Genomic DNA, 14883 nt, shown 5'->3' on the forward strand with positions numbered 1-14883 from the left:
GAAGCCTTGATGTACTAATAAAAACACCAACATAGAGTAGGATAGATATATTAATATGAACACCAACGTTTAATATGATGGATGTATCAGTATGAACACCAACATTGAGAGGATTGATGTATCAATATAAACACCAACGCAGAGTAGGATGGATGTATCAATATGAATACAAACGTACAGTAGGATGGATGTATCATTATAAAGACCAACGTAAGATATGATGGATGTTTCAGTATGAACACCAACTAAGAGTAGGATTGATGAATCAATATGGACACCAACGTAGAGTAGGCTTGTTGTATCAATATAAACCCCAACATAGGTAGGATTAATGTATCAATATGAACACCAACGTAGAGTAGTACGGATGAATCAGTATGAACACCAACACAGAGTAGGATTGATGTATCAATGTGAACATCAATGTAGTGTAGGATATATGAACACCAATGTATTACGGATCAATTAATATGAACACCGACGTTTAATAGGATGGATGTATCAGTGTGAACAGCAGTGTAGAGTATGATGGATGTATCAATATAAACACAAACGTAGAATGGGATTGATGAATCAATACGAACACCAACGTAGAGCAGGATGGATGTATGAATATCAACACCAACGTAGAGTAGGATGGGTGTATCAATATCAACACCAATGTAGAGTAGGATTCATGCATCAATTTTTACACCAACGTAGAGTACGATATATATATATATATATATATATATATATATATATATATATATATATATATATATATATATATATATATATATATATATATATATATATATATATGAACACCAACGTAGAGTAGTACGGATGAATGATATGAATACCAACGTTTAATAGGATGGATTTATCAGTATGAACACCAACGTAGAGTAGGATGGATGTATCAATATCAACACCAACTTAGAGTCATTTTTGTAATATGGTCAAGGAGCATTCTCTCATTGGAAGCAATGACTTATGTACGTACATAGAGAAACGTTCTTTGATTAAATGTCTTTTATTGTTATGTATATTACTTTAGAGAGAGAGAGAGAGAGAGAGAGAGAGAGAGAGAGAGAGAGAGAGAGAGAGAGAGCGATCACCTATGATAGGGGACAATGCCAATACGGTGCAGTTAGTATTACAGAAATCTCCTTCACAGCACTCGCTGCATGTAGATACAGATCGTCCAATGATGGCGTGGTCGGGGTTTAGGAAGCTAGAAGCTGAATGGCAATGCTGAGGAAAATAATAGAAATGAAATGATGTACATATAAGCGATATGTATTGAGATCCGTTTGAACCAGATGAAACATGACGTTGACTAATATTGAAATTTAGTCTAATGTGCCACGTTCAATAGTTTAAATGACAATATAAAACAAAACCCCTAAAATTATAACAAAGTACCTAAAATGTTAACATAACCATTTTATGTTCTTCAGCTTTCTGTTTACTGTAAACTGTCGCTACTGGAATGATAAATAACGAAATATTTAAGGGATCATTGGTTAGAAACGTTCTATAAATACACCTTGAGCAAATTTAAAGAGGTACTAAATACAATATTTGATGTCAAGAAAGTGGTGCTCATTATTATATACCTATCCGTAGATAATTTAACATTAACCCATAGGTTTAACATTAGAATTGAATTAACATTAAGGGTTGTTATAGCCATGAGGGGAATTAAACATCAGGACTCCATGATGAAGCATGTATGAGAAAAGGGGAAAATTTAATCTTAAAAATGTCCTTAGGTTTAACGTTATGTGTCGGTATGACCTCTTACAGGAAATGTTACCTTGAAACTACATTTACCATCCAGCACGCTTTTTGCAAGAACCAACACTTAGTCATCCAATATCCATTACCCATCCAAAACCCACATTTACTATCCAACTGACCGTTAGGAGCAAGTAATTCCCACTCATACGCAAACCAAACGATATGAGCGCTCACCCATAGATAAACATATTTACACACTCTCATAAATGAAGTAAATGAATAACAAAAATAACGAGCAATGTATTAAAATTGCACACGGATCGAGCTCACTGTTTTAAGTCTGATATTTTGATTCCGCAACGCATTGCATCAGTCTTGCGACTCGAGTGATAATACTTTGTTGGTTATAGACTGACATCACGTATAACATGATCACACATTAGTTAGACAATGGCACGAAGTCAAAGATAAAACAAAGTTTCTGATTTTATGAAGATCGCCAATCAAACAGCTTCTTATTAAGTTAAGTTCGCCCATCTCAACCTAGGCCCCTCACGGCGGTATGATCTAAGGAACTCGCCTTTACAGATTATTCCCATTGTTCGCGTGGATTCGAGTATTCGGTCACTTTGCTAGGAGCTTCTAGTGGGTCGGTGGTTCTTGCCATGGTGATCCCGGGTTCTTCCTCCACCAAATATACTAGCTATCATGTATAGCCTATAATGTGCTGAACAAATGGAATTAAATTCCACACAACCAAAGCACATCCGACCTACTGTCCAGTTTCAGTTCATTTAATTGAAAATCGCTTCAAAACCTTATGAATTCATGAAATATCATAATATCATTCATCATGCTTTAATAATATTTTAATTTGTCTGTGTGTCTGTATATATATACATACATACACACACACAATGCATGTCGAATCCGGACTCTGTATCGTGATATGAGTCATATAATGACGAACCATGTAATCCAGACCCAACCTCCCCAGCATACCCTTCCAATATACAAAAAAAGGTCTTCATTCAAGAAGATGTAGACTGACTTGTCCAGCCTCATGTTTCATTCTTTGAAATGTAGATTACACGTAAACTTCTGAGCGTGCGTATTCCATCAGCCTAACCGTATTAATTCTCTCTCTCTCTCTCTCTCTCTCTCTCTCTCTCTCTCTCAGAATGTTTAGATCTAAAGAAGTGACCGATAGAGTTTCGGGTTGGGAAAAGAAAGTTTATATTACTCAAAAGTTTAGCTAGCAGTGATAGGTATAGGAGATTCAGTTATTTTGTTTCGAGTCCATCACATAAATTTAAAATATCAGTTGAAGATATGATGCTTGTTAAGATATAGCTTTCAATGATATACTAGGCATATTTTTATCCTATAAAAGAACATGCAAAACAGCCAAATATGTCATAGTATTTATCGTATATTTCTGCAGATACATTTCGTGTCTAATAGATGTTATTTATGTGTTGATTTCTAGTATATAGTGGCATAAAAGCGACTTTTCAAACCGCAGAAATATCACATTTGGATAGGCATATCTGTGCTGTACTGTAACATATATGTAAAAGAACAGTTATTAAATAGTGAAAAGAATAGAATATTAAAGATATGGAAAAGATGTACTGAATACACGTATGTTCTAAAGAGACATTTCATAACATATTACATATTTAGGTCGACATCCAACCGAGTAGACTTTATCGTTGTCACCCCACAGACGTTCTTCGATGTAGCAGAACTATAATGTGCAAAGAAGTTCACAACATGTTAGCACATAACAAAGAAATATTCATTGATATAATGACTTTAAAAACATTTTGATATTTGCATCATCGGAATATTTTATATGCAAAATAAACTATGAATTATGTGTAAATCTTAATCCCAAACAACGTGTAATTCATTTTTTTAAACAATAATTAGCATGAATATATTTATCAGCAACGCTATATATAATACTGATTGCAGTTTATTTTTTCATGCAATATTTAACCTAATAAACGTATGGTGTTCTCCATTCTTTTCTTTCTTTATATTTCAGCATATACACAGAAACGAACATCAATTAATTTTCTGCTGTTAAGGAAAAAGTTATAGGTAATGACATATATGTTAATTATTCGAAAGCGAAGATAAGAATTATTACAACACACAACCTCTCTTAATATTTAATCATAAATAGCCCGAAGATTAGAGCAATTACATCACATAACAGCCATTTTTACCATACCTCTCCATGCGCACATTGCACAACATTGAGACACTCCGACGGATGGCTTAAATGTTGGCAGTCATAACAGAGAGGCCCTCTCGAGTTATTGCTACCGAATCCTAAAAGTGGAGTTGTAGCAATTTTGAACAATCTCTCATAATCAGGGGTCAACGAACGTTAACAAAATTTCTTTAAAAAAAGGTTCAGCTAAATACTGAGACAGTCACCGTTTTAGATTTTAACCGTCATGATATGCGCTCTAACCACTAGGCCACTGGAACGGTTCTATCTTTAGAAGCTAACAAGATTCATCATACTTAAAAATAATGGAATAATGGTACGAAAAGAAATATAACGCAACATACCATACACACAGACAGAGAGACAGACAGATATATAAATGAGACAGATAATAATAATAATGAGATAAAATATGAAACGTCAACATTTACAAAATAATTTCAGTTAACCATGTGCGCTGAATCCATAGAATGATCGAGATCACCATAAATATTACACAGCCTCTGCTTGTTTTAGTCAATAACATAAAATGTGTTTAATTCAATAGGAATCTATCAATATAAATGAATTACAACAAGCAACACAATTTACGGTCTGCATAATATAATTTTGGATGGATGTAGCATTTAATTATAAAATGGAGATTAAGGCACAAGAAGGAAAATAAGGAAACGTCACAACCTACCATCGTCACCACATCCATGACTATTGCAGAAAGAAGTCTTACAACATCTTGAACATCTACCAGGAACGTTATTGTTCTCCTCGCACGACTTAAAAAAGAAGGAATAGAGCACTCAGCCTCTATCGAGTAACAAGAAAAAAGAATCATAGCAGCAGAAATTTATGAATTTGTTAAAATTGCAACTTGTTTAATTATTGTTCAGAATGATTAATAAATATGTAATCGAAGAGCAAATAATAAGTTAAGTTACACATTCCAAATAACAAATTGATGTTGAAAACTGTCATTCAGTTCTTATTTGTATCTGATGAAACATTTACCAGCAGTAAAGTATTTGAAATAAAAACAACATGCGAAGACGTGGTTATGGGACAAATGTTTTTTAAAACAAATTAAGGGATTAGAAACATTATCGTCTAAATATTATTATGCAATAGGTGCGTTTATTCTATTAGATCTTTACAAGGAGCTAAGAACAGATCTTTGTCTTGACGTGTCTTTGAATCATAACATTGCTAAAGTTGCCAATAATGCTATATTATATTAAAAGCCACCAACGTATAAGTCTAATATAAAACCACTAACCCTACCAGGTTAACGAAGAAATTCATAGAGCATCTAAAACCTAAAGAACCAGACATGAAATGCGATTGACTGACCTAGGTGGGCTATTTTCTTAGGACTCAGCCGATTTTCTACATTTTGAGACACTGATTGTTGCCATTTACTTCTGGTATATGCAGACCTGTAACTGTAAATTACGATTAAGAGCAACGTGTCATTCCGCTATGTCGGACGAATCACTCTGCGATCACGCGGCCAATAAGTCAAAGAAACATTAAATGACTTCACATGAAACAGTGGTTATTTATAATTCGAGCAATAACAGTCTACCATATTATCACTTGTCTTGTGCTTTAATATTAACACTTTTCTTGCTTTTACCATAAATTATTACTAATTTGATCTTTAACTGCAGCCTAATCTTAGTGCTATGTCTTTAAGCAAATAATAATCTGGAAGTTGTTCAAGTTGGATTATCCCTACCTCTTTCTCACAGGAAACGAGATTGTTACGGCCCTTGCCATTTAATACAACGCTCTCTACCAAAAATAAATTTTCTTGCAAATAAAACCCATCTCTCTTTCTTGAAACAACTCTCGATGTTATTCCAGTTCAAAATTCCCGAGGAACTAAATTCTGATGATTCAGGTCACCTACTGGTACAAAGCACCTTGGGAGAACAAATCCATGAAATAAACTATTTCTTTCAAATGTGACGAAATAAGAGCTTGCTCACCTCTTTATTTGATTTTTAACGCATCCTGAGTTGTAACTTACATGGCTTCGAATATGGTTCCGTTCTACAAAGCAGCCCTAAAAATAATAATAATAATAATAATAATAATAATAATAATAATAATAATAATAAATAATTATTATTATTATTATTATTATTATTATTACAAAACAGCTTCTCTTTGGCTCAACTGACAGGTTCATCAACTTAGAGACAACCTACGATAATCAGTCTCCATTATACGCATCTTAAGGCACGAAAAAAAAGCGCATTTCATCCTCAATCCTGCAATCATAGTGACACTTACGGTAAACGTGGTACATGACAATGGGGAACAAGTCTCCAAATATATTCGATGTCCGAATCCAGGGAAAAAAAATATCTGTGTACGTACGTGTCTTACTGCAATTACTTCATAGACTCGAGCTGCTGATGTAATTCCACTACTAAATTGAAGTTCAATTCCTGACGTCACTTTGAACAAATAAGACTTGATCAGACATGAAACAGACTAAAATCACTAAATTGGATATTGAACTTGTGTCTTTTGTCAGCTTTTCATGAAAGTAAAGAACTATTTCACTGAAATAAAAATATAGTTTGTTTCACTTAAGACGATTCGTTTTTGTTGACATGGACATTGTAGTTCAATAAATATTTCTACACTTCAGTATAAATATGAATTTATATTGTCATCTAATTCCGTTTACAGATCTATTTGGATGTACTCAGTATGGCTACATGACTGGTGAGGGATGGCCATATTGCTTTCTACTAATGGATAGGAGACTGCACCAGGTATCCAATGGCGAAACAATTCTATACCTTCACAGGATCATACGTACAGTTTAAAAACTGTTTCTGTTCGTGTATTGCGATATATTTTTTGTATCTTGTTAATACCACACCCCTGATGTTTCGTAGTTTCGTCATATTTCTACATTTTTGGTGAATAAATTAATCATCTGATATTGGAAATAAAGTTAATTTTCGGTGCGTTTATCAAATATATGCATTTAAGACAAGTACATATTACAACGAAATAAAATGAAATGCCTAGATCGGTATATATATTGTGGTTACTTATTTTACCCACAATGCAACAGACTCACAGAAGCTGGGACATCAAAAATTAACTTAATCTATCAGCGACCGACAAATTTTCAAGAAATTAGCCACGAACAAAAAAATAAAATAATGAAATACTAATGTGAGGGAAAAGAAAGGTTAATGTAGAGCAGATAGTTATAAAATATGTATCGAACTGTAAATGTGAAATTGTGTTGCTGCATACAAATTTGAGATAAATCCTTGATTGGTTGAAACAGTACACCTTTTATGCAACAGCTTTTCACGAAATAAGTAGCAGAAAACAATTTTATATACATTTGGATTCGAAAATAATGATATAATTAAAAACCACTCACAATTATTTATCAGCATGACTTTTAATTTTCAATACAAAGTGTATTTTTATAACAACTATAAACAACAGAAACTATAGCTACAATTATTTTTCCATTTAGCTCATTAATATGTTTCCAATTGTCTTCCAATTTTTCATAAAATGTACATTTTCCAGTCAATTGGCATGGTTGTATTAGTCAAGAATGGTTGTGAGGTACATATAAGCAGTGAATAGGAAATAGTTAAACGCACAACCTAAATGCATTGCAGTTTATTATTATTATTAGTAGTAGTAGTATTAGTAGTATAGATATTTTCTCTAGTTTTAGAAATGGGAACAGTGGTTTTTAAAGTGTGTGGATGTTGTGTAAAACTGTTCGAAGGTGAACTCCTGGTATTTGTGATAGCCCAACTCCACATATTACTAGGTATTCAAAGTCTATTAATGTTGGCAAACACCAAATTTGGATTTATTTCCTTCCGATGATCATTTTTAGATAATGAAATTATTATCTATATTGTGATACTGGACAGAAACGCTTCTTACATGCAAATATTCATACGAACAATCACCTTTCCTCTTTCCGACAACACAAAGTTAAATGTATTTTTAAACAGGAACAAAACTCGTTCGTTGTAACCACTGCACGTAAAATATAGATCTGATCAGGGTAAAAACATACATAAAATCTTAATCTTAAGAGTTACACAATGAGTCTGAAGAGTTACACAATGAGTCTTAAGAGTTACACAGTGAGTCTGAAGAGACAAATTTGTTTTGGATTCTAGTATATGAGAATCACTGCGAGGTCCCTGCTAAGATGGCTTGAATAATTCTGTCAAACAATGTGTTTAATGACGTTAAGGTGAAGCAATACCTGAAATAGACAATGAATAAGGAATATAAACTTGTACAAATTCAGGAAGCATGATAACCTGTTGAATGTCCACGCAATGCACAGCAAAGATTAAAGTAACTCAGTTGTGATTTAACAGTAGCGCTCTCTGAATTAACACTATTAAGGATGTTAGAAACTATCTGGTTATGTAGATCGCATGAACTGCAGTCATGCACTCAATTATGATTTAAATTTGCTGCAAGCATGGACTGGAAATCATGGTACCAACTAGATCATTAATGATTCAGAGTTTGTATAATGATTATGAGACGCTCATCGTTCTCTCGTATCAACTTATAGCCATTTTCCAGACTGGTTGGAAGCATTTATCTCTATTGCATCATTTCGTAGTTTCTTCTATTTCTTCTTTCTCCGTCTACGTGATCAAAATACACCCGCCTGTACGGGCAGATTTTCCATAAAATGCATTTCTTCTGCGACGTACGTCTTTGCTATTCTGATGTTTACAGTAATTGTATGCTTCGTTCGTAACATCTGCTGTTGTCCTAATATGTATGCATTATTCGTGTCCGCCATTGATAGAACTCAACAACTATGCCGCCACTTTTCAAATCTGGAACTTTTACTTAGATTGTCTATGTAAAGTGCAAATATTTGATATATTGTTTTATGTGGCAGGAAGTTTTTTAAAAGAAACTTACTCATTTTAAGTTTATTAGCAGTTAATTTTTTTATATTTATGCAGTAATGTTGATTTAATAAGCATTATCTTTTTTCTAGTCATATTTCATATTGTGTCGAATTGTTCGGTTTAATTATTTTCTTGTCTGAGAATTTATAAATGGAGGTTATCGCATTAGAATCCCCTTTATATATCTGATAGGTTGTATTTCTTACACTGTGTGTTATCAAATTGTTTGGCATTATAGAATCTACGCACGAGTTAATTGTTTCTTTTAATATATATATATTACCTATACCGGTTTACAGAGGAAATGAAAATAAACCATTTTCGAAAATCATATTATCATACCAGTCCGTTAATTTATTGAACATTGTTCTTAAGTGTATGGAGTTATTGTTTCAAACTAGTTCATAAACGGGTAAAATTAGAAACTTAATTGGATGATGATGACGATGTTCGGCCATCGGTGTCGATGAGGACCATTCAATGTCATCGATGCACTGAAGAGTCTGTTCCAGTGGGGACATTGATGTACAGTTTGCTGACTGTGAGTTGCCGAACGGCTGTTCCTGGATTTGCACAGAGCACGTTTCTCAACTGCGTCCACCAGTCTTTTCTGCTCAAAGGCTGCCGCACCGGCAGTAACTTGACTGCGCCAAACAGAACGATCAGCAGCGACACTCTCCCAGCTGTCAGGGTCAATGCCTAAGTTCTTCAGCGAGGCCTTGAGGGTGTCCTTATACCTCTTTTTTTGACCACCATGAGATCTCTTGCTTGTTTTAGCTCTCCATAGAAGACCTTCTTAGATAGGCGTTCTACCGGCATACAACATGGCCAGCCCATTGGAGTTGTGCCTTGCACAGAATGGTGTGAATGGTTGTCATTCCAGCCTGAGTGAGCACCTCTGTGTTCGGTACCTTGTCCTGCCATCTGATTTTCAGTAGTTTTCTCAGCAAGCTGATATGGAAGTGGTTCAGTTTTTTTAACATGGCGACTATACACAGTCCAAGTCTCGCAAGGATAGAGGAGTGTGGGGAGAACAACCGCTGCGTAGACTTTGAGTTTGGTGGCAAACTTGATGCCTCTCCTATCTCAGACATTTGAGCGGAGTCTGCCAAATGCTACACTGGCTTTGGCAATCCTGGTGTTGACCTCATCATCCAAAAGGGAAAAAAAATGCTGGGAGATCCTGGTGGTAAGACAATAATTTTACATAGAGATGATCTGCAAAGAATAAACTTTTCATGTTACTATAAAAGTGGTTTTGGACGGGAACGAAGGTTTCATATGACTGAAGTGAATGAATGTGCAGGTCTTTCTGATCATCATATGTTCCAGTTGTCATTTCTGCATTTTTTCGATAAACAAAAACTTTCATATTTTCTCTTTTACATTTTCTGATTTGTAAACAACTGGTAGCCTAATATCGCTAGTACAATTTTCAATATATACACAGTAAAGTTTTGAAAATATCTCCTCTTCAGAGATTGTGTTGTGGCTGGAAATGTTCACAAAATATGACATATCCTATATGAAGCCTTCCCATATGTGTCATTTTCAAGTAAGCTAATAAACCATACATTTGACCTGTTTTGAACATCACCATCTTTGACCAGACATGCTTATGGATCTGTGATAAATGCAGTTATTGCATCCCTTGCTGTATGTGTATAAACTTCTTGCATGCACTTTAGTTATCTCTTCGTGGAATTTACCTCCTCAATTTGATTTATCAAAGTAACTCCAGGACTGTCAAAATATAATTGTAACCATAATAATAGTTTCCTTATACATACATGCTAATATACTTGTCACTTCTCGTCTACATGGTTTCGATACAAATACTGCAAGAAAATTCCTCTGAAGTGTTTGTATCAAATAAATATTGCTGAAATGTCTTTATGGAGTGTCTGGATGAATTAAGAATTATCGAATATGCCTGTATATTGTGCCATCTTATAAGTATTTGCTGTGGTTAATTAGATTTACACAGGCCGTATTATAAAGAGGTTAATACATGGTTGATATCGATCATGTTTAAAAATTAACAATTTTCAGGGAATTCACAAGTTACTAAATACAAATAATCATTTTACAACATTGAAAATTGATCAATGGCTTTCATCGTTGACCAATGTCCCATATTTACAGACAACCCTGTTTATCTCTTTCAATCAGCGAAACTTTGTTTTCTGAACAAAACAAATAAACTTGTGATCCAGAATATCAATAATAAGAAAGAGTGGTTCATTCCTTATTCGCGTTTTGTCAACTGCAGTAATAAGGAAAAGTCATAAAGAACTGTTGAAGAAATGTAAGAGCAGTGGTTATACTTCTGTATAAGTCACACATCTGTGCGTGGGATGAAGGTCATGGTTGCTTGTACTCTTATGACGAATTTTAAAATATGTATGGATTGAAAGGAACATTTCTACCGTATATATAAGTGATACAGAAAATGCTACAAAATGAGAGATATTTAATTAGAATGAAATAGGGATAGTTCAAGAATATAACAAAGACATTTACAGAAAGTTATAAGTCTATGTATTATATTTTAATGTTATTATGACAATATTGTTGAGTATAAGAGTAGAAGTCTATACCAAAAGTGGAAGGGGTTTCAAAATATTGATTTAGATAAAAATGTTTATATTTGCTTTCACTGACAATATTACATTGGGTATTTTCAATTTAAAATATTGCACAAAAGATTGCATACAAGTATTTACAGATACTTAAGGTAGAATACTAGATAACAAAAAGTGTAAATTACCCATTTGCTTTAAATTGCAAGCAGTAAATAATCTATGGATTGAGACAGTTACGTGGCTAAAGAATGATATATCTATTTCAAAGTTGAGAAATACAGTTTTTTTAAAAAGGAGTCCAGGAAAAAAAACTCTTGTACAAATGGTCAGACATACATCAATATTTTGCAATCTTTCTACTGATTACAATATGTTGTGACTCTTCTAAGAATGCAATAACGTTAAGATCTATTTTTCTGTTTGTCAAATAAAATACGAGAATATTTCTTCGACGTTTTTGATATCTTTCAACTATTGATTTCATAATAATTTACACACATACTTATATATGAGAATTACACATGTGTGTGTGTGTGTGTGCATGAGTGTTCTTCAGGGTATATTATCGATTTTGAGTTTATTTTTTATGTAAAATTTTCATGCTATCATGGAAAGAAATAATTATTTCTAAAAGTGCTCCTTTATGGTCATAAATCCCTTTAATTTCAAGGAAAGTGTTTTTACTTGGTTTGTATAAATAAATAGTTCCATCCTTTAATATACCATAGCCCTCACTTTAACTCTGACCATCCGGTATGTCAAGGTTATTTAAAACTCCGAAATAAGTCATCGACTAAGGTTTGATCAGTCATAGAAAATACTGATTAACTATTATGCTGACGTTATCATGAGCCAATTTCCCTAATACCGGGAGGTATCGTTATCATATTGAAACAGTATTCATGCAACCCTACTCTCCTTCGGACTCTCCGTCAAGCTCGAGGTCATTTAAAAGAGCATATTTATCTGTTTCTAGCAGGGAAGCAGGCGGCGATATTAGCCTAGAATTTCTTGTTTTATCATGTCTTTATTTACACACTTTAAAATATATTGCAGGATATGTTGGTTTCAAAATAAATAGGAAAATATTAATTCGATACTTCTGTACTTACCAAGTCGTCAACGCATTTCTCCAACTGATCGCAGTATTTTAAGTGGGTCATTTCGGTACATGAGAAACAAACTATGTTATTATCTGAACAAAACAAAAAAGCAACGGAAAATTATTAAACATTAATCATTTACAAAATATTAAATATTCTCCGTGTTTTCCATAGACTGAACCACACGCTTCAGACTATTAAAAAAAAACAAACACAAAAACTGCTATATTATATGTAATAAATTTAAATCAGCAAGTTGAGTTCACCAAGTATTTGCAACCAATTCCTGTTCATGTTCATTGCACTTTCTTCTTCCCCTCTTTCCTCGTCTATGATCTCAGTCGTGTTTTTTTTCTTCTCATGTTTCTATTTTTCATTTTTAAAATCTTGTTCCATTTTTGACATTACATGTCATCTACTTAGAATTATTTTCATGGTTTGAACACTGTTATATGAGCCAAAGTAGTTGGACTTCGCATGTAATTTTTATGCACACTAATATATATAGCAATATGGGATATATTTAAAACAACAGTGGCTCAAAACCAATAATGATGACACAGATTCTTTATTCTATCTGTGTGTAAAGAAGCAATATCGCTATGGAGCTTGTAATTTTTCGAATGAATCTGGTCGAAGCCTTCCATAACAGATGAATTTACACTCGAATTATGCTGGCTGAAGCCTTCCATACCCCATGAATTTACCCTCAAAAGAAACTGGTCGAAGCATTCCATACCCAAATAATTTACCCTCGAATCACACGCTAGTGCATGATTTACGCAAGTGAATGCGAGCCCATAGTGAGCCTAGTGACAGAGAACCCCCTGGGGGACCTCAAGCGAAGTTATTACAGTAAATATTATTTATCATAACTATACCGCATAAAATGTATTTTGAGGAGATTCCTTTTCTAAGAGACCAAATTATTACTTCAGGAATATGATTATTAATTACAGCTATACTATGTATAGAATATTCAAGTAATAATGTTTTCTTTGTGTGAGAATATTTTTATTGTTTCGTAGCCTTGATATTTCTTAATGATTGTTTCCTTTTCCTGATAATATTTTATATCAAAAAACTAATGTGGCGTATATTAAATAAATTACAAAAACTTCATCGATTGATGCATATAGTATTTTGAAAGGATGTATGAGCGTATCTATATAAGATTCGAGCAATAGAGTGTCTGTAACATCATAGAAAAGATTAAATCCATATTTCGCTTAAATGCGTCATACAGATGTATTAACCATGCTCAAACGATTATGAGTTTTCAAATACGGATCCGGACCATTTTGATAAATTAAATGACTTAGGGATTGTCTTCAAGAAAGAATGATGCTAATTATATGAAACTTATAATAATAAATCAGGCAAGTCGTTGTATGATAGTGTAAGAAAATTTGAAGACTTCAAACAAAAACGTTGAAATGATTAATGAAAAAAATGTTGTCATTGAAATAACTAGTGAAGAAAACTATGAGATCGAAGATTATCAAGAATAAATTTATTAGAGAGATGCTTTCATCATTAGAATATATGGAAACACCAACGACACTTTAACCTACGAATAAGAAATATCAACACGATGACTAGTCTAAGCGATACAGATAAGGTCATGAATTTTATGAAAAGAGATTAACGTGCAAAGACGCAGAAACTACAGAGTCTCTATACAAGCAGTACACGACTTTTGAATAATTAAATTGCATGGTAAAAACGGCGGTCATTCAAGGGTTGGCATTATAGTTATATTGGTAAGTATGCAGTGATTTGGCCAAACTATGGATTGAAGAAAATTATATAGGAGCACGAAAAGTTATTTAGGGGGCGCTCTAGAGATACTATGAACTTCAGATAGAGAGAGTATAAGGTGAAGTGGTTTGCATTTTCAAAGTGCACAATGGAGAGAAAGTTGGTATACCTCTAAGTTACTTTCAAGTACCGAGGCTGAAATTTCTTTGGATCTTGTACTTGTGGAACGTGTAAATGATTTAAACACGTAACTAACAAAAATAACTGATCAAAAAATCAACCTGAATTAGCATAATGTACACTATCCTTAGCAGTTATTAAAACTGGACAAATGAATTTTGCCAGACTAGATAATACCAGCTTCTGAAAGTGCAATGAATGAATTACCAAATATATCAAATGCAAAAACAGTTATCGGATCATTTTTTATAAATTACCCTCTGAAGTCCAGGAAGTGAAAATAGCTAGCACTTTTTGGGAGACGGGCACATCTGAAGTAAGGACAAAGCTGTATACTC

At 33.5% G+C, this 14883-nt stretch overlaps 1 long non-coding RNA gene across 1 annotated transcript; it reads right to left on the reverse strand.

Moving 5' to 3' along the window:
- Positions 1-1135: 1135 nt before the first annotated feature.
- Positions 1136-4072, reverse strand: LOC149796920 (uncharacterized). Its single transcript, XR_016421481.1, has 3 exons — positions 3971-4072; positions 3407-3478; positions 1136-1239 (listed from the first exon to the last, which is right to left on the reverse strand). It is a non-coding gene; the product is annotated as an uncharacterized LOC149796920 (long non-coding RNA).
- Positions 4073-14883: the final 10811 nt, after the last annotated feature.

This window comes from Sinohyriopsis cumingii, chromosome 6 (assembly GCF_028554795.1).
Source record: "Sinohyriopsis cumingii isolate HCF-2022 chromosome 6, ASM2855479v2, whole genome shotgun sequence".
NCBI classification, from domain to species: domain Eukaryota; kingdom Metazoa; phylum Mollusca; class Bivalvia; order Unionida; family Unionidae; genus Sinohyriopsis; species Sinohyriopsis cumingii.